Here is a 19,760-nt window from a genome sequence, read left to right on the forward strand (position 1 = left end):
AAAATATATTTCAGTCATTGTTTTATAATTTGAATAGATCTGAGCCATTCAAATGTCTTAGTAGGACAAAAATATATTGAAAATTCAAAAACCGTGTAACGCCCTCATAATAATAACATTAAAACCCATCAATTTAGACATGCATTGGTATAAAAGATAAATATTCTTCCATTCATCAGAGTAGTTCTTTACAATGAGTGCTACATGCTAACAACAAAAGCAAATGCCCTACGGGCTTACAGCTTTCCAAGTTAACACTTGGCTACAAAACAGGAGTACTAACTCAACTACACATTAAGCTCTTGGCTTGAATTTACATGTAATACATCCAAAAGATCACAAAACGACAAAAGCCTGACTGTCTCTTACCTCCCAAGCCATATCCTTGGAGGTGGCATGCTGTCTGTACCTAAAAATGATATCCCATAAAGGGTGAGCCACAGCCTAGTAGAAATACACTAAACCAGCTATGAATAATGACTAAAAGATTAGTAGTTGATAGATAGCCAACACAGATACATCCACATATATCACATTTCGGTTTCATGATATTAAGTCCATGTTACATTTCATTTCCCATATCTTTTCCAACTTTGAGTTTGAAAACAAGGCTCAACACCTAGCCAGATAACTTAATGAGATTTAGACTCATCTTTAAAATACTTTTGAAATTCATGAGGGATACACATTTTAATGCTGTATCATTAACACATAAACCATTCCCACACTTTGCGAAAGATACACATTTCGGTACTGTATCAACATAACATAGAATTACTTCTATACTTCACAATTAATAACGATATACATTTTAGTGCTATATCAAATCAATTCAAACACTTCCATAATCAACACTTGATATACATTGTAGTACTGTATCAATGTCACACAAAATCTGGTTTAGAGGTCCATCCCCTATCTTCCCCTAAACCATGGAGTACATCCTCTATCTCCTCCCACACAACACATGTATATAAACATAGATCATATACAATCAATCAATACATAGAATTAATGTATTATTCCAGTCGCTATATTCAATAGCATACTCAATCGATTAGTTTTAGTTTGCTTAATCATCATGCAGTGTCTACAACAATCAAGACTATCCTCCACCGATAGCCCAAAACAGTTATTTCTATACTGAAAATAAATGCACCAAATGGATATATAATCAACATTTCAACTAGGTGAGCGATGAACGAATCTAACTACACCCTTTAATCCCATACACATCCAATTCCAACATTTTCAATTTAATTCCTCTTTTCTTCAAATTAATTATACCAATTAATTTATCAATGTAATTAGAGCATTTCCCATAATTAACATCACAACCCTAAGGTTCCATTTTCACCAATAATCCAATATTGATCTCATTTCTCTATGCCAAACATGCATATAAGTTTATATAAACAAAACCTTAGGGCTGGGCATAGGGTTATCCGACCCGCCCAAACAGCCCTACCCGAACCGAACCGCACGCGCGTGGGCGGTTTCGCAAACACATTAGGGTAGGGTGCAGGTTAGATTTTATATAAATTTCGGGTTGCGGGCGGGTTGCGGGTTTGAACCGCACCCGCCCAAACCGCCCGCATTAAATTAATTAATTTTTTTTTCCGCTCTTTCAAATCTAGCCGTTCATCACCATCTCACTCACCTCATTACAAACAAAACAAAAAACCCTAAATTCGTCTCCCTCACTCTCTCAGTCAGCCTCATCTCAACTCATCTATGTCTCTCTCTCTCTCTCTCACTCTCTCGTTTCGTTATTCTGCACCGATCACTCTCTCGTTGTTCATCTCATCGCACCGATCATCGCACCGCCGATCTACTCATAGGTAAACTCTCTCTCTCAATCTCTGTCTCTCTCTCTCTCGCCCCGATCGTTGATTTTTTTTGTTTTATATATATATATATATATATCAGATATGTCTCTGATCTGATTTGTCTCCCTCACTCTCTCATCTCATCAGATCCACAGTTTGGTTTTGTATCTCTGCACCAATCGACTCACAGGTAAGCCTCTCTCTCTCTCTCTCTCTCTCTCTCTCTCATCTCTGCACCGATCGAATCTGAATGTTTCTTTGAAAATAAATCTGATTTTTTTTTTGGACCAACATATCTGTTCTGTTTGTTTTGGAATCTATGTTAATCTGAATCTGTGTTAATCTTTGTTGAATCTGTTCTTAAGAATTTGAATCTGTGTTCTTAAGAATAATCTGAATCTGTGTTAATCTTCTTTTTTTTTGTTTTATATATATATACAAATTTGTTCTTAAGAATTTTTGTTGAATCTGTGTTAATCTGAATCTGTATTTCTAATGTAAGTTTACATTCTGAAAAAATAATTTTATTAATTGTTGAATTTTGTAAGTTTAGATTCTGTAAGTTTACATTTTGTTGAATTTGTTCTTAAGTAATTTTTATTAATTGTGTATGTTATTTAATTCTGAATCTCTCTCTCAATCGAGGATTCTCCCACTAGAATATGAAGTCAAGCTATTGGAAGGTCATCTTAGATCCCTTCAACAATTCTCGAACCCAAAGGTCTTTCTCTCTCTCTATATATATATATATATTGAATTTCTGTGACTGAAGTGAATATCATGCTCTGCTTGTGCTACAGATTGAACTAGAACAATACCCAACTGGACCCCATATCGCTTCTCGGATGTTATACACTGTATACTCTTCTTTCTCCTCTAGCTTTTCTATCTTCAAGGTTTTCTATTTTTTTTTTTTTTTTTTTTTTGGGTTTGTGTTTTTATAAATTGTTGTTTTGTAAAAACATGTTTTTGGAAACCTATTAGGCAGAGAATTCATTTGGGGATGTGGCCAACAAGGTAGTGGCAGATTTTGGTTATGGGTGTGGTACATTGGGTATTGCAAGCTTGCAGCTGCTCTCTTAGGTGCAGAGTCAGTTGTTTATCTATCTTCCTTTTTATTTTATGAGTTTTTTATAAGTTTTAATTCATTAATTATTAATGTTGGAGTTTTTTAGAAAATATGAGAAATAATGTCCAAAATAAAGATTGACAAAATGGGAGAAAAAAAAGGTTTAAAAATAAATTTTTGAAAAAAAAGTTTAATCCGCAAACCGCCCGCACATTCGCGAACCCTATCCGCACAAACCGCAAACCGCATTGCGAGCGGTTGCGGGTTGACTTTTTCCCAAACCGCATAGATGCGGGCGGGTCCAAACCGAACCGCAAACCGTCCCAAACCGAACCGCGGACACCCCTACAAAACCTCAACTTTTGTTAAATTACACAAAGGCCCAAACTTTCTCAAAATTATCCAACAACCCCCAACTCATCAAAATGTTGAAATTCAAAGACAAAACTCATGAGAAGGAGTAGGATATCTCTACCTCGAAGTTAGAGCTCAAACGGGGAAGCCGAAGAAAACCAAAATGCTCCAAACTCAAAGATCCACGGATCAAAATGGAGCCCTTGACGATCAACACACTTTTTACAAAGACCGGAGGATAGGGAGGCACTCTAACTAGATCAAACCCTAGAGAGAAGGGAGTTTCTAGAGAGAGGAGCTCTCAAAATGTCTTTTTAGAAAGTAAGAGAGAGAGAGAGAATGTAAAAAGTGATTTTAAAAAGCCTAGCTGCCAACTGATATACGACATTCCCGCTCGAGCGGAGAACACAACGCTCGAGCGTCAAGAACAAAAAACTAGGTACGCTCGAACGCAATAAGGCCCGCTCGAGCGCCAAGACACAAGAATAAAGTACATCCGCTCGAGCGCGAAAACCAGTCCGCTCGAGCGTAGATTTCCCTCACCCAAAACTTACACCAAAAAGTACTATCCGCTCGAGCGCTAGAGTACCCGCTCGAGCGTAAAAATCACACATGCAGAAGTTTTGCAGGGACACGAAATACTGGGAGTGTGCAATATCCGCTCGAGCGCAACAAGGCCTGCTCGAGTGGAACGACCAAAAACCTGGCAACAAGATTTTAGACCAAGGTTCAACCCACCTATTCGAAACAAGCCCAACACATCCTAAAACTCAAACAAATGGAATTAAAGGACGACAACAAGATAGGCACAACTACTAACTCTACAGAACCGAGTCCGGAATACAACTGAACAGTAAAGGGACAACCGGGATCACTATAAACCGTCCTACTTTATTATATAGATTTTACTAAATTGAGGATAGTTAGGAGCTTTTATCAATTCACTTTTTATAACTGTTGCATTTTCACCACCGAATGACCTGCCAAATATCCAGCTAGTTGTCTCCGCAAATGATCACCTCCTTACAAAAATTTGTAAAAAAATTATACTGGCCAATCGATTGGCCAGACATCTACTCGATCGACCTATGTTGAGTGCATGATATCAAATGAAATCTTTGCTCAAATTTAATATAAAAAAAATAAAATGTTAGAGATGCACAAATTGCTCACTTTAGCTTAAATTATGTATAATCTTCCATGGAGTATTGTATTTCAGCAGTGATAAAAAAATTATATTTTTATAATGATGTAATTTTCTTATGTGTTTTATGCAAATTTATTTCTATACTTAATGCAACTCTGAGTTGTACCCCCAAAAAATATCCATTTTGTAATGTAATTATTTTATAATTGATTGTAATTTCCCTATCTTTCAAAAACAAAGGTGATGGCTTATCTAGTGGGGTCAGGGTCCAATAATGTTACTAGTAGTGGTTGATTTTTATTAGTCAGGTCCAATAATGCTAGTTTTTCCCTATCTTTCAAAAACAAAGGTGATGGCTTATCTACTGGGGTCAGGGTCCAATAATGTAACTAGTAGTGGTTGATTTTTATCAGTCAGGTCCAATAATGCTAGTTTTTTCTGTCTTTTAGTAAGGCCCAATAATGTCAATCTTATCTGTCTGTGGATTCAGAAACCAGGGAAAGTAATAACTAAACCCTATTGTTTAATCGATTGTTCAGAAAAGATAAAAATAAATCAAAATAAGTAATTTTTTTTTAGTTTATCTTGCTTTTTTCTGAATTTTTTCAAAAAAAATTTATTTTTTAAATTCGTCTTGACAAGACAAATCAAAAAGTAATTTTGGAAAAAAATTACTAAAAGACAAAAAAATTCAAAAATAAAGGTGGTTTTTTTTTTTTTTTTTTCTCTTTCTCCAAAATGGGCTTAAGTGGAACACAAATTGCTCACTTTAGCTTAAAATATGTATAATTTTCCATGAAAAATTGCATTCAACGGTGGTAAAAGAATTACATTTTCATCATGGTATAACTTTTTTCTGTATTTTGTACAAATTTATTTATAATGTAATTATTTTGTAACGGTCTCATGTATTTGTTATTTTCCCATCTTTCATAAGCGAAGGACATGGCTTATCTACTGGGGGATCATGGTCCAATAAAGGCTTCGTTTGGAAAGTGACTATTTTAGAAGTTTTTTGACTATTGATTATTTTAGTAGGTTATTTCACTTTTTGTGTTTGGAAAGATGTGATGAATTTTTATTTGAGTTGTTGTATTGAAAAATGTGATGAAATGATGTTTAAAGTTAAAATGATAAATTTGTCCCTAACTTTTTATTTTTCAAAATTAACTAAAGGGGCAAAATTGTAATTTAATAGTTGTGGGATGAATTTCCATGGCACAATACCTAGCTGTCTGTAGCTGTGGGATAGCTATGGGTGTAGGCTGCTGCTTGTCCTCTAGCTTTTCTTTTTCTTTTTCTTTTTTTAATAAAAAGGGTTACTACAGTAGACTTTTTGACTTATTTTCATTTTGAGGCTATAATAGCCCCAACCTATTCTTCCCAAACAGCGCTAGTGGTTGATTTTTATTAGTGAGGTCCAATAATTTAATCTTTTCTGTCTTGTCCAATTATGTTAATTTTTGTGCCTTTTTCAAGCATAAATTTGTGGATTCAGAAATCAGGGCAAAGAATAACTAAACCCTATTGTTTAATCAATTGTTCAACCCTGTTTGGCATTTGATCTGATTCCTATTTAAAAAATTGTTAATTTATGGTATTGGACCCCATTGCATACTTAAATTTAAAAAAGTACAGATGTATTGGATTTTAGATCAGTTTAATTGTTAGAAAATGTCATCAATATGAGCAGGCAAGGCAGGAGTGCAGGACATGAATGGTATTGTGATGGTTGTGGGTTATGGTTATGTGCATGATATGAACTCAATTATTAGAATAAATTCAATAAGCAAATCCAATTATATGTGTGATTTGCTCATTGTCAAAGTTCTATTTATGCAGACTGGATCTTCCCCTCAAAAGGAATGTGAGTTGGAGGGGTTACTAGGCTAAAATAATTACAAAAAGATAAAATATAATAAAAAATTAATAATACAAAATATCTCATGTAATTCATAATTATTTTATTTTTTTTCCTTACAAAAGTCAAAAAAGTCAAAAAATTCATCCCAAATGAGAATTTTTAGTCCCAAATTAAAATAGTCAAAAAATTAAAAAGTCAACTCACATCCTAAAAAATATAATATATATATATATATATATATATATTATAAAAATTTTATTCATAATAAAAGTTTTAACACATTTAGAAATTCATTAAATTTTTAAATCAAGGCTAAACAATATAACATTAGGATTGATAAGCAAATACGCATTATAAAAAATTAAAATTACTCGAATTGAACTCGCGTTTAACTTGTAAATTTGTTTAAAATTAACTCGTTATATAACCAAACTTCAATATATTTGGAAATTCGTTAATTTTTCAAATCAAATTTGAACAATGTAACACAGCTCAAGTTGATTTGTTTGCAACTCTAAGTCTTATCGTTTTACACACACCAAAATTTTTTTTAAATAATAATAATAATAATAATAACTTTTTATAGTGAGTTCTACTATAAAAAAGGAAACAATTTGTCTACCATTCAAAAAAAAAATGGACTGCACCGTGGAGTCCTGTCTCTGTGGGTCTATCTCAATGATGTAACAAGTTCATCTTATAAAGCTCGTTAAAAAGATTGTTCATTAAAAAAATTAGATATCATTAAATATATAATTAAATTATATTTATCGTAAAACAAATGTAGGACAAATATGATCTTGAAAATAAATTATTAATATTTTTTTAATACAAAAGTGATGCAATCAAATACCGAATAATGTCCAATCAACTTTAATTTTTTTTTACATGAATGATCTTTTTGATTAGCCTTACAAGAAAATGGATTTGAATCACCGAAATGAGCTTGAGATAAGTCCACATAAGGAGGACTACACAGAGCAATCCATTTTTCAGGACTGGTAAGAAGTCCTTTCCTTTTAAAATATTACTAGCGTAAAACATGTACTATACACGGATAAATAATAAAATGTAATAAATAATATTAAATATATTAAAAATTAACTAAATACTATGATATTAATTTAGTTGGGTATTTAAATAATAGATTTGAGTAATTTCATTATGTTTATATAGATATGTAGGACTAATTAATTTTTTTGAAATGCACTCAATCAAATAAACTCAATTGCAAAGAAAAAGTAAGAGTGAAATTCTATAAATATAAGATAAAGATAAAAAAAATTAAGTTTAAATTTGAAGATAAATATAGAAAGAGAAAATTAGATATATTTTCGAAAAAGAACAAACTCAATTGAAAATCAAGAGCGAGAGTGGACTTTGTAAATATATGATAAAGATTTTAAAAATTAAATTTAAATTTGAGGATGAACTATAAGAATATAGAAAGAGAACATTAAATAAATTCTAGAAAAATGAGGTAGAGAGAAATTCAGTAAACAACAAATGAAGATTGAAAAAAATGAACCAACTTGAAATTTAAAAATTCAAAAATAAAATAAGATAAACTTGAAAAAAATAATCTAATAATAAAAGAACAGATGTAACACCCCAACCCTTCACATGTTATCGATATTGTCCACTTTGAGCCACGCCCGCACAGATTTGTTCTTTCCAGTGGGTCACCAATCTCATAACTACTCTAACCTAAGCACGTTTAACTAGGAAGTTCTGCTAGGGATTTCACAACTCGGGAAAAGGTCTTGATACTATATAAGGGACCAAGTTTTTACTTTTATAGCACAGGAACTCCCCATCCATTCCCGATGTGAGACACCAAGACCTTATAACAGAAGAGGGTAGAAGTTTAAAAATTGGGTATGAGTGAAATGTCACCTATATTTTTTTAATATTTGTAAAATAAATAAATAAATAAATAAGAACTGGAGTGTAGTAAGAGCATCTCCAATGATTCATTATTTTTTTCACCAAATCTGAGTAAAAAATAGCTGATTTTCTCAATTTGATATGGCTTGCTCCAACGGTGCATTAAAAGGGAAGGGTCATCCGGTGGGTCGACCAGTAAAGCAAGAATTTTTTTTTTTATAACCTGTTTGAACCTTTTTGACCCTATTTGAACCTTTTTTACCCTATTTGAACCTACCTATTTGAATGGGAACTGGTCGACCGGTGGGTCAATCGGCCGAACATCCGGTTGGTTGACCGGTTGGCCCACCCCAACGTTATAGCACAGTGAAATACTGAAATCGCGAGCTTGTTCTCAGTTTGATGAAAGTTTTGTTCTGTTCTCATTCTGATATTAATTTGATGAAACCATTGGAGACACAAACAGTGACTTTTTCATCAAATTTCAAATTTAATGTTGGGTTTGATGCACCGTTGGAGATGGCCTAAGTTAAAACTTAGATAAGAGTTAAATGGTAACTATAATTTTTTTAAAAATTTAAATTTCGTGTAGTTAAAAAATAAGTATTTATGATATCTTATTATACAAATTTTAACTCTATTTGTGTTTTTTTAACATTTTTTGTATTCTAAAGCTACTTAATTAAAAAAAAAAATTTAAAAATCAAGAGATCACCTTTTTATTTGTTAATTTTGTTTTGTGTTAATAACCTATAAAATCAACAATTTTTGTATTTTGAAGCTACTAAAATATAAATAATAATAAAAAAAAAAATAGCATCACTTTTCTTTTTAAAATCTTAGTTAGTTTCATTTTAATTTTGTTTTGTGTCAATAACCTATAAATTTTAGCAATTTTTGTATTATGAAGCTACTAAATAAATAAATCACTTTTTGTTTTAATCTTAGTTTTATTTTTACTTTGTACTAAGAGCCGGTAAAGTGATATTGGTAGTGCTATGTACGAATATAAATAAATAATAAAAAATTAGTTTTAGAATTTAATAATAATATAAAGTTATCTAAAATATGTTCTAAAAATTATTTATAATCAATTAAATTTTATTTATTTTTATCAGAGTTACACATAAATGATTTATATATTTATGCCAACATGACCTTCACCTAATCATTAAAAATTGTCTTAGTCTATACCCAACTTATGAATCATTTGACTTATTTATTTATTAAATTGGTAAATAAATATCTATAAGTATTTTTTATATTTTAAATAAGAAATATGAACATATTTTATGCATATCTATTAAAAAATTTAAACTTAGGTAAAAAAATTATATATTTATGTTAAACACTATGAAATAAATATTTACATATATTTATATATTAATAAATTATTTAAAATAGAGCCGCTCTAAATTATATGTCATATTTTAGTTTTAATCTTAATAAAAATATTTGATAATAATAAATTTAAACATTATGTATAAATTATATTATAATTTATCGATTTGTAACCGGTATGAGCTAGTTTGAGGTTCTAATACCAGATTAAATATTCAATGAGCCAATTTTTGGGTCCCGTTTTGATGATCTGAACATTCATTTTTTAGAGCTCGTCGAGTACATCATTTCTAAAAAATCAAGTCAACCAGATAACAAAAATCATATGTTTGGATGAATTTTCTATAAATTGTTTATTTTCTCATCTTTTTTTTTATTTTTTTTTATACAAAATTGATATAAACACATGGTTGTTGTTATCTAATTGTTTTGATTTTTTACAGTGATGATGTACTCGACGAATCTTAAAATATGAATAGTTTAACTTATCAAAATAAGACTCAAAAAGGGGCCCACAAAGCCCAACGACACCTCTCCAATCTGATGAAGGACTGGAGAGAAAACCCAGACCATATTAAAGAATCAATAATGTTTAAATTTTAATTAATTTATATATGTGTAGGTATGAATGTATCAAAATCATGCATTAGTGCAATCTTAGGGAAACAATTTTGAAAATAAATTTGGTATTGTTCAGCTTTAGTAATTGGCAATCCTATTTAACAAAAGTCCTTTCACTTGTAATTTTATTTGATCTTTTTATTTAAGTGAGACTATGAGTATTTAGATGCGAATCCAACCCGAATTGTACATATGCAGAGAAATTTGTGATTTTAATCATATCATGTTTGTCACTTTGCTAACTATGTTGAGGATAGAGCTGCTTAGTTAGCTCGCGGGGTCCAGGAGGCAACGCCCAAGCAGGGTTGAGGGACAACGACCCTGAAGCAAAAAGAAAAATTGCAGTCGAAGTTGTTTGATCGCTCGAGCGGTCAATTGTGAGCTCAAGCGAAAATGCAATCCTTTCAGAAGTTTCACTCACCTACAAAAGTACTAGGAGCTGTATTTTTACGCCCGAGCTGCCTTTCCTACGCTCGAGCATAGATCCTTATTCTGAAACATGCGTTTTAGTTAGATTGCTTGAGCGTCTATTCCTACGCTCAAGCGGAAATCGCGATTATGTTTTCTATAAATCTGCGATTAATTCAGTTTCTAGGGTATGACTTCGAGATCTCTTTATTATATATTAGGATTTTCATCTGGAACTTCTTTGCTTGTTTCCTTTAATATCTGTGAGAGTTTATATCATGAATTGAGTAGATTTTATCAAAGGGTTTGTTTATTTTGTTTTATTCACGTTAGAAAGAGAGTTATTCTTCGATGGATTCCGTGAAATTTGGGCCTAAAGCTTTGGTGGATTCCGAAGCGGCTCATCGTCATGAATTTGACATCGGCGTTATGGATTCAACGTTGGACAAGACAATTCCGAGATGAAGACGGTGGTGGAAGAGGCACATTGGGGTCGGTTCAATTTGGGCGTAGATTCGCTAGGTAATTGAGAGTACACTTATGTAATTTTTTTTGTCTTCTTAGTAAATTGTTTTGTGGCTTTAACCCTTGTTTTTTTTTTATCCAATTGTGGTTTTTCCCATTAAATCATTGTGTCGATTCGTCTTTGACTGTTTGATTGGGATTGTTATTTATTGATTAAAGTTGATACATAATCACAAATAAATATTCGGGGATTTTTAGATTTCATAGGTATGGTAAACATAAATTAAGGAAGTAATTTGAAATGGTAATTATGGTGGCATAATTTAAGAATTTAATACAAAACTCATTATTTAATTATGAACTAATTAAAATGCAATCCATGGATATAGAGGAGATGCCTTAGAGCAGCCATCATCGCACTGCATGACCAGGATTAAGTCATTGCAGTGGGCTGCCTCTGCCATCACGGAATTAGTGAATAAAAAGGTAATTCCGATCAATTCCCGCTTGTGCATGCAATCAAACAGCTTTCATTGTAGTGTATGTGAAGTGACCAGAACAATCTCTATCCCCACACCCCAATTCTCAAAACTCTCTCACAGTTATTCACACAATTAAAAGATGTATTTCTGGCAGCAGAACAAGTACAACCCAATTGAAATACTTCTCTTATTTAGGATTATAATCTACTGCTCCTTCAATGTCCAATTATTCATTCTACGCCTAAGAACTTTTCTTATCTAGGACTAGTTCTTGTTTGTTTCCTTTTATATATGATGGGCATCTGTTGAATACTACATATTTTCATTATTAAAAAAATTAAAAATTAAAAAAAAAATTGAGTTAAGAGTTTGAACCTTAAAAAAAGTCTATTAACGTTTACTGTGTATGAAAATAATGAGATTTATATATACCTTGAGTAGTAATGGCCATGATGTGAGGAAGAAAAAAAAACAGATTATGAAATCTTAATTATATAATTATTTTATACTTTATGGTGAAGAATTTAAAATATTTTAATGGAAAATATTCTACGACGACATATTTTTGAATGTGTGATTTATTATTATTATTTTTAATTGGAAACTCCTTTTTTGAGTGTGTGATTTATTAATTATTTTTTCTTAATTGGAAAACTCCTTCGTTATTTGATGGTAATGAAGAAATGATTTTAAGAATAAAAAATTGCACTCTTTGTTTTAAAAAAAAAAAAGGTGTTAAGTGTGTGGTTTATTAATTTTTTTTTTAAATTGAAAAATTAATAAATTTAGATTGAACACTTAAAGTTTTTTTAACTCTTCTCGCTAAAAATCCTCATTTTACTTTATATAAATATAAATTGTGTCACCTACATTATTTTTTAAAGATGTAGAATTCATTTTAAATTTTTTTTGGAAATTATGAGATATGATTTATGCGGAAATATGTTTTGAGATAAAAAGTACAAAAATTTGTTTGATTTGATTTTTTTTCAAAAGATGTTTTGAAAAATTATTTTGAGAGAGAGTTTTGGAAAAAGTGGTTGATTTGATGTGTATGAGAGAGATATTTGTTTGGAAAACTTGTAAACCAAACAAGTTTTGGAAAAAAATTTTGAGAAAATTTGTTTGGTTTGATTACTTTTGAAAATTTATTTGTAGAGAATTTTTTCTAAAATTTTTTGAGAAACATAAACCAAACAAGGCGATTATATTTTGAACCAATCTAATCTAATCATGTAAATATTCTGGTGCACTATCTACAAACCAACGTGCCCGCAAATTTGGATGCCAATCATGCCACTACGTGCTTCCATGTCCAAATATAGCCTTTGTTTGGTAAGTCCAAACCTATGAAGCATGGGTACTTTGGAAAACTTGCCGTACCTGTGCCGGGTATTTATCGGCGTATCGTACCTCGTATGGTACTTCTGCATATGTACCGGATACACGAAATACGTACCTAAGTTTTTTTTCTTAATTTTTGACGTACTCAAACGTACCTAATATATATTCAAGCTGTATCGTACCTCAGTTGAAATAATATTTTCCTTCTACTACACAGATGAAATTTATTTCACTAGACTTCTTTTTTATTTTTTGTTTCATGCTTAGCATGATTTTAAAATTAAGCTATAGATTGTAAGTTATTTAATATATTGACATTTAATTTTGATTTATACTTTTATTTTTGACATTAAATGTTAATTATAGGTTGGACCTTAACAAATTAAATCATTTAATTAATTTTTGTATTACTCTAAATTAAAAATAAATATTTTTTTTACAAGTGTACCAAGCCGTACCCGTACCCTATTTTTTTTGAATTTTACCGTATCGACGTACCAGTACCAGTACCAGTACTTGTACCCGTACCCGTGCTTCATAGGTCCAAACTGTCCAACTCTGCAGCTACCCCCCTCACTAAAAAACCCACAACCAAACCTGCAATATCCAACAATGCTTGTTTAGCCCCTCAAAAATGACTGTTGCAGTCTTGTCCAAGCAGAAATCTAAAATACCCAAGAGATTAGAACACAAAGAACTTAGCTTCTTTGATTCAATCCTAACCAAATTGTTGTATTGAGTCCCTCTTGCTCTTCTTCTCTCGATCCTTGTCTTCCTCCACCACCATTAATTCTGGCAACATCGTTCATGTCTGCGTCTCCTCTTGAAAGCTCAACAACCTCTATTGTTTGTCTGCCGAGACTCAACCCAACTTCGAAATCCCAATTCCAGTCATCAATAATGGTTCCATTAGTCATCAATACTCCAATTTCGATATAAAGCAAGTTGTTGATCATTTTTGTCATTGAAACACAAAAAACGATAGTCCAATACACTTGACTCCTATCACGATAGAGTTAGTCTTCCTTGAAAATTCAAAAAATGATAGTCTAGTACACAAGACTTCTGTCATTATAGGGTCAGAAAAAGGTCAGATGTACGCAGTCTTACCTGAAAATCCAAAAAAATGTCAGCTCAATACATAATCATTGCAGGGTCAGAAAATAGTAAGACATATGCAGTGTTGCCTGAAAACTAAAAAGATGACAGCCCAGTTCATGAGACTCCCGTTATTGTAGTGTCAGAAAATGATCAAATGTACGCAATTTTTCCTAAAAACCCAGTTGATTTGATTGTCAAGAAGGGCATAACAAAATACATGAATGAAGAGGTGGTAAATGTTGTTAAGGTTGTTGAAAAATAGTGGCAACATGCAATGGGAGAGGAATATATGTCTATGAATTGCCACCAAGGTTCAACAAAGACTTGACTGCTCAATGTGGTGATATGATTCCATGGATTGATGATTTCTGCAAAGACTTGAGCAATGATGCATTGGGAGAGCCAATACCAGAGCTCAGTAAAGGATGGTATCGAACTCATCAGTACTTGTTAGAGCCTATATTTTATTCCTGGGTTCTAAAGCAGCTATGTCGAGTATACAATGAAAATGAAGCAAAGCTCTTCTATGTGCTATACTATGGAAGACTAGACATCTTAAGATGGCATTTCAAGATCATGTCAAATGATGTCAACGACAGTTTGACACTAGACCTTGTCAAGTGGCTCGAGTCCCGAACCCTTTGGGCTCGGAACACTGGCAAGGACCATGTGTTTGTTTTAGAGAAGATTTCATAGGATTTCAGGCGATTCGACAAGTCTAGTTCGTTGGGGACTAGATTGTTAGAGCTCAATCAAATGCAAAACCCGATAAATCTCTTAATTGAGCAACAACCCTAGCACTTCTACGACATTGGTATTCCTCATCCGACCCACTTACAATCTCAATCCGACAACGATTTTGTCAATTGGCAGCTCCAAATCATCCAATCCAACCGCAAAAACCTTGTGAGTTTCGCAGAGGCAGCCCTCCTTTGTACCCTTGACAACATAAGAACAATGTTGATCAACAAGTGCACCAATATCATCAAATTTCAATTTCTGAATTGCAATTCAGGTGGTTGTGATGAAGCCGAATTGTTCATTGAGTTGTTCATGGAATCTAAGTTTTATTGCCAAGAAAATCGGTGTTCGACTCTCTTGTCTCCAGTTGCATTCATGTGTTGTTTGATCCTTTTATAGCTTATTATCAATATATGTGCGTATGGAATATCGCACTAGATAAAGTGGATCGGAGCTTTGTGACTAAATTTGACTATCCAGGAACTGAGGGCCTACAAAATATAATCAACGTCAAAGCTGACTGGTCGGGGTTCACCGGAAAACCCCTCAAGTACAAGAATGACTGATAGGAAAAGATGAAATGACAAAAGGTCAGATCATATGATATGTTGCATGAATGTGCTTAAACATGATAACATCAAAAAAGAGTGCCTTACTTAGGTCCAAGCCCACAATCAGCCTGTCAATACTCATTGATGCCTCCAATACGACTTCTTCACAGCCTCAGTACGGGTTATAGAAAGATGCATCCTCTGAATACACTCCAGCAACAAAAGGCAATAATAAATAAAAAAAAAAAGCAGTACAGTTTCACAGAAAATAACCAAAAAGGAATATCAAAACACTTACAACAGTCATCATCTGCAGAGTCCCCTTTAAGATCGGAATGTCGCGAGGTTCATTGTGTTCTGCCAATGCCACAAGCAGAAACAATGTCTTGGTAAGGTCAAACACGATTTTTCCAGAAGCAATAATAGAATTAGAAGTAGAAATGGGCCTGCCTTGGTACAGCATTGGTGATTCCCATTGCTCAAAGAACTCATCAATGATAGGCTCCTCAGAAGCCCCCCAACTTTCTCTTTCCTCCTCTTTCTATATGACGGTTCCGATTTAGACTCGACTCATTTCTTACTCTTAGATTTGGGATTCAGTATCTTTAATTATTGTTCATGCTTTTTATCATCTTGTTGGTGGTTGGGTTGAGTTGAGTTGAGTTGTTAATTGTGTTTGAAAACAAGTTAGGAATTAGTTTTTCAAAAGACTTATTATCTAGTTTTCTTCTTGTTCGCTCGAGTGGTGTCACTTATTGTGTCTAACGCTCGAGCGGTGTTTAGGTTGTTCGAGCGGTCTATGCGTATATTAGTTCGAAAAAATGGGGTTTTGTTATTTTTTTATTTTCTCTCCCCTCTCTCTCTCTCTCTCTCTAAAACCTCTCAAAACCTAGTTACTTCTCATTTTCTCTCTAGTTATTGCTTAATACCCTCCCATACACCCTCATCTATTGATTCTATCACCACTGTACTTTGGAGTAAAACATCGTCGAAATGGTCAATCTAATCGGAATAGATTTCATTTTCGACTCTGCCAAACTTCAACACTTTCTCTTTTCTTTTTCTAACCTTGAGGTAGGGATTTCTTCAACCTTCTAGTATGATTCTTAACTTAGTTATGTGCTCCTTGTCAAGTATTGAGATTTGGGAATGGAAATTTTGATTTATGGTTTAGATTTTGAAATGTAAAAGAGGGGTTTTCAAATGAGTTCTTGAGAAAGGTTGTGGGGATGTGTTTATTGTTAAGTTATGTTGAAATGTTGGAAATCTCTTCCTTAAAAGTGTTTTGGAAGAAAATGGTGTGTGATTTGAAAAATCATAGATGTTTGACTTATGAAAGAAAAATGAGTGATGTTGAGTTTTGAAATGATGAAATGAATGTACATGTTGATAATAAGAATGGAGTTGGATATGTGTATCACTCCCATTTTGAAGAGATATTGAGATTGTATGTGTTGTTGGAAAATTATCTATTGATTCAAAATATCTGTTTTGGGCTATCGATGAAGGATAGTTTTGATTGTTATAAAAATTACATGAGAATTAGGTCAATTAAAACTAATTACCTATACATTTTGCATTAAGAACTGCTTTATACTTAACATTGACAATGTATTGTTTTGAAAAAAATAGGTGTATACCTTAGTGAATCTGGTTAGGGGGTGTGATTGTGGTTATTATGTTGGCTTATGTGTCCTTGGTAAAAGTTTAGAAACTTCGCGCAGCTATGTGCTAATCCTTTCGGTTATGATCGGTAAAATGGCTTTGGTAGTGCTTGTATAGCCTACTGGCAAACACATACTTAGAGATTCCTAGCGTTTTATATCCACTGTCCTGTTTTCTAACTAGAAAAGTATTTTTCTTGAATTGAATCACATACTGTTGAGACATGGCATTATTTTGAAAGAGGAAGCATGATGTTTTGGAAAAATAGCATGGCATTACACTGCATTCACCATATGATTTCCTTAACATATGTTATGTTTGAATATCTCTACTAGGTTTTAACTCACCCTACGTGGAAAACAACTTTCAAGTGCTGATGATATACCTCCACCAAGGACGTAGTTTGGGAGGACTTGAAGCCAAGAGCTTCTTTTGTTTCTTTTGATCTAATTATTTTTGTACAAGTCATGGGCTTTAACTATCTTGAGTTGAACTCACTTTTATTGTACCAAGTATTGACTTGGAAAGATATAGCCATTAGGGCATAACCTACCTATATCTTCTTATGTTCCAATTCACTTACACATGTCACATGCTATAGATTCAGGACCTAGGATTTATGAATGTATACACACATATGTCATCTTTTATATGATAAAATAGTATCAATAAAATGTCAAATATAACGCTAGTGACACATTCTACGATATATTGTGATATGGGGGGTTGTTATTATTTCGGGGCATTACATTATGGCTCGTTCAGCTAAGGCCTCATTCTCAAAAACAATAGTAGAAGGGCTAGTAGCTCATCTTTCAAGCTTCGTATCCATCAGGCTTTTTGGCTCGATCTTGAATCTAGCAGACTCTTGGGCAGAAGAGGAACCAAAAGCCTCAGTCTCTAGATTAACAAATACCCTTCTTTTTGCTATTGACTTGTCTCTTGTGAAATAAGAGACAGTGGGTTCTTTCAGTAGATTGACACGATGACGATTGGTAACCAAAGGGACAAGAGATGTCTCTGCTTCGGTATCAAAATCTAGTAGGGTAGCGGTAAGCCTAGCCTTCTTCGAGATTGTAGTTCATTATGTAGCTTGGTAATCCATCAGTTCAGGAGCAAATCTCTTTTTGTACCTTAGGGCGGCCCTAATCGCTTCAGTATTCTCTCGATTCGGCCTTTTCTGTAAAACATGAGGTAGAGTTAGTAAACCAACCAAATAGAACAGATAAGAGACAGATTCAAAAGACTCAAATACAAGGACAAGAGGTCAAGACCTAGATATCCATCTTTCTAGGGCATCCTTTCAGTCCGAATCTCAGTTCCGACAGAGAATTACCAATTTCCACCAACTTGGAGGAAATCATCATTGTACTTATCATAGTCAGGCAGGTTAGTCACCAAATGAGAATCAATGGACCGAACACGAAGGTAGTATGTGTTGTGGCCTTTGTTATGGGAAAGGATATAATAACCCAGAATGTCCCAAATATCAAGGTTCAAGCCAAGTCTCATATTCAAAGCTGAGACATCGCATATCACTTGAAAGAGATTGACAGAGACTTGCATCGGCGTCAGTTGGACTTGATGGAGAAACCGACAAACAAGGCGGTCTAAGGGTAACCTCACTCTCCCCTCAACAATGGTAGCAAGAGGAAATGCAACAATGGACCTTGTCCCCATATGCTTAGCATCAACCTTAGCCAGCGTAAGGGTTACGTCGTTTGGAATCCCATAGCCGCAATGGAACAGGGCCATCGCCTCTGGAGTATTAACAAGGGCACGAAACTTACCCATAATCGAGGCCAAAAACAAGAAAAACAAGACAACCTTAAGAAAAGGACAAAAAACGATGCAAACGCCGAAAACCATGGTAGAAGGGCCAAGAGTGGCGACAGAGGCCCAAAAACATGAAAACGAAGAGATTCAAGGGTACTTACAGAGATTTAGAGGATGAACAACAAGCACCAAAGAATAACAAGGTCTCAGAAGCTTGGAATCAAAATGGTAGCAATGTCTCGGAACCAACGGCACTAGAAGATTCATTTGTACACTTTTATGGACGCTTACGTTTTTATAGTTTAGTTTTGTACATTTTTATAGTATACAAAGTCGATTTGTATATTTTTATAATTTAAAATTATAAAATGGTGTTAAATTCAGCATTGTGTATAATCTATGTCATGCTAAAGTTTGCTTGGAATAAATTTTGACTAGCTGTATATGTCAATGAAGAAAGTATGATGGATATATATACACATTTTTAGACCTTAGGGTGTAGCGAGTGAGAGGTTAAGGGTTCGAGTTGATGGAACAATGACGATCATTTAGTTGTAATCTAACTATACTAACATACTAACGCTATGTCGGGAAAATATATATATATATATATATATACACATTTCGACTAGTTCCTGATTTACATCATCTTTTGGGATTTACTTATTTTTTGACTTATTTTATTTTATTTTTCTGCTTATTTTCTTCTTCAACGAATTTTTTTAATTTTTTTTAAAAAAAATTAGATTTCTAGATTTAACTCAACCAGATGACGCAGAAATTTATAATTTTTTAAAAAGATTCCCAAATAAAATTAGAAAAGACAAAAATGAGCTTCTATTTTTTTTTTGGCTTATTTTGACTTTTTCAATTTTTTTTTGAAAATTTAAAAAAAATAATATATTTTTTAGATTTGTCTTGACAAGAGAAGAAGTAAAAAACTTTGACATAATTTTTAAAAAAAATACTAAAGACAAAAAAAAAAAAAAATCGGAAAAAAGGGTGACTTTTTTTTAGCTTGCCAAAAAGTTGTTTTGGAAAGTGTTAAAAAAAAATGGAATCTTTTTATTTATTGTAAAAAAAGTGCAGAAAGTAGCCAAATAATGTGATGCAAA

At 32.9% G+C, this 19,760-nt stretch overlaps 1 pseudogene; it reads left to right on the forward strand.

Annotated features, from left to right (window-relative positions):
- The first annotated feature begins 14,058 nt into the window (after positions 1-14,058).
- On the forward strand, positions 14,059-15,219 carry LOC114300514 (xyloglucan-specific galacturonosyltransferase 1 pseudogene; annotated as a pseudogene).
- Positions 15,220-19,760: the final 4,541 nt, after the last annotated feature.

The sequence above is a fragment of the Camellia sinensis genome, chromosome 13 (genome assembly GCF_055761805.1).
Source record: "Camellia sinensis isolate YWXY chromosome 13, ASM5576180v1, whole genome shotgun sequence".
In the NCBI taxonomy this organism is placed as follows: Eukaryota; Viridiplantae; Streptophyta; class Magnoliopsida; order Ericales; family Theaceae; genus Camellia; species Camellia sinensis.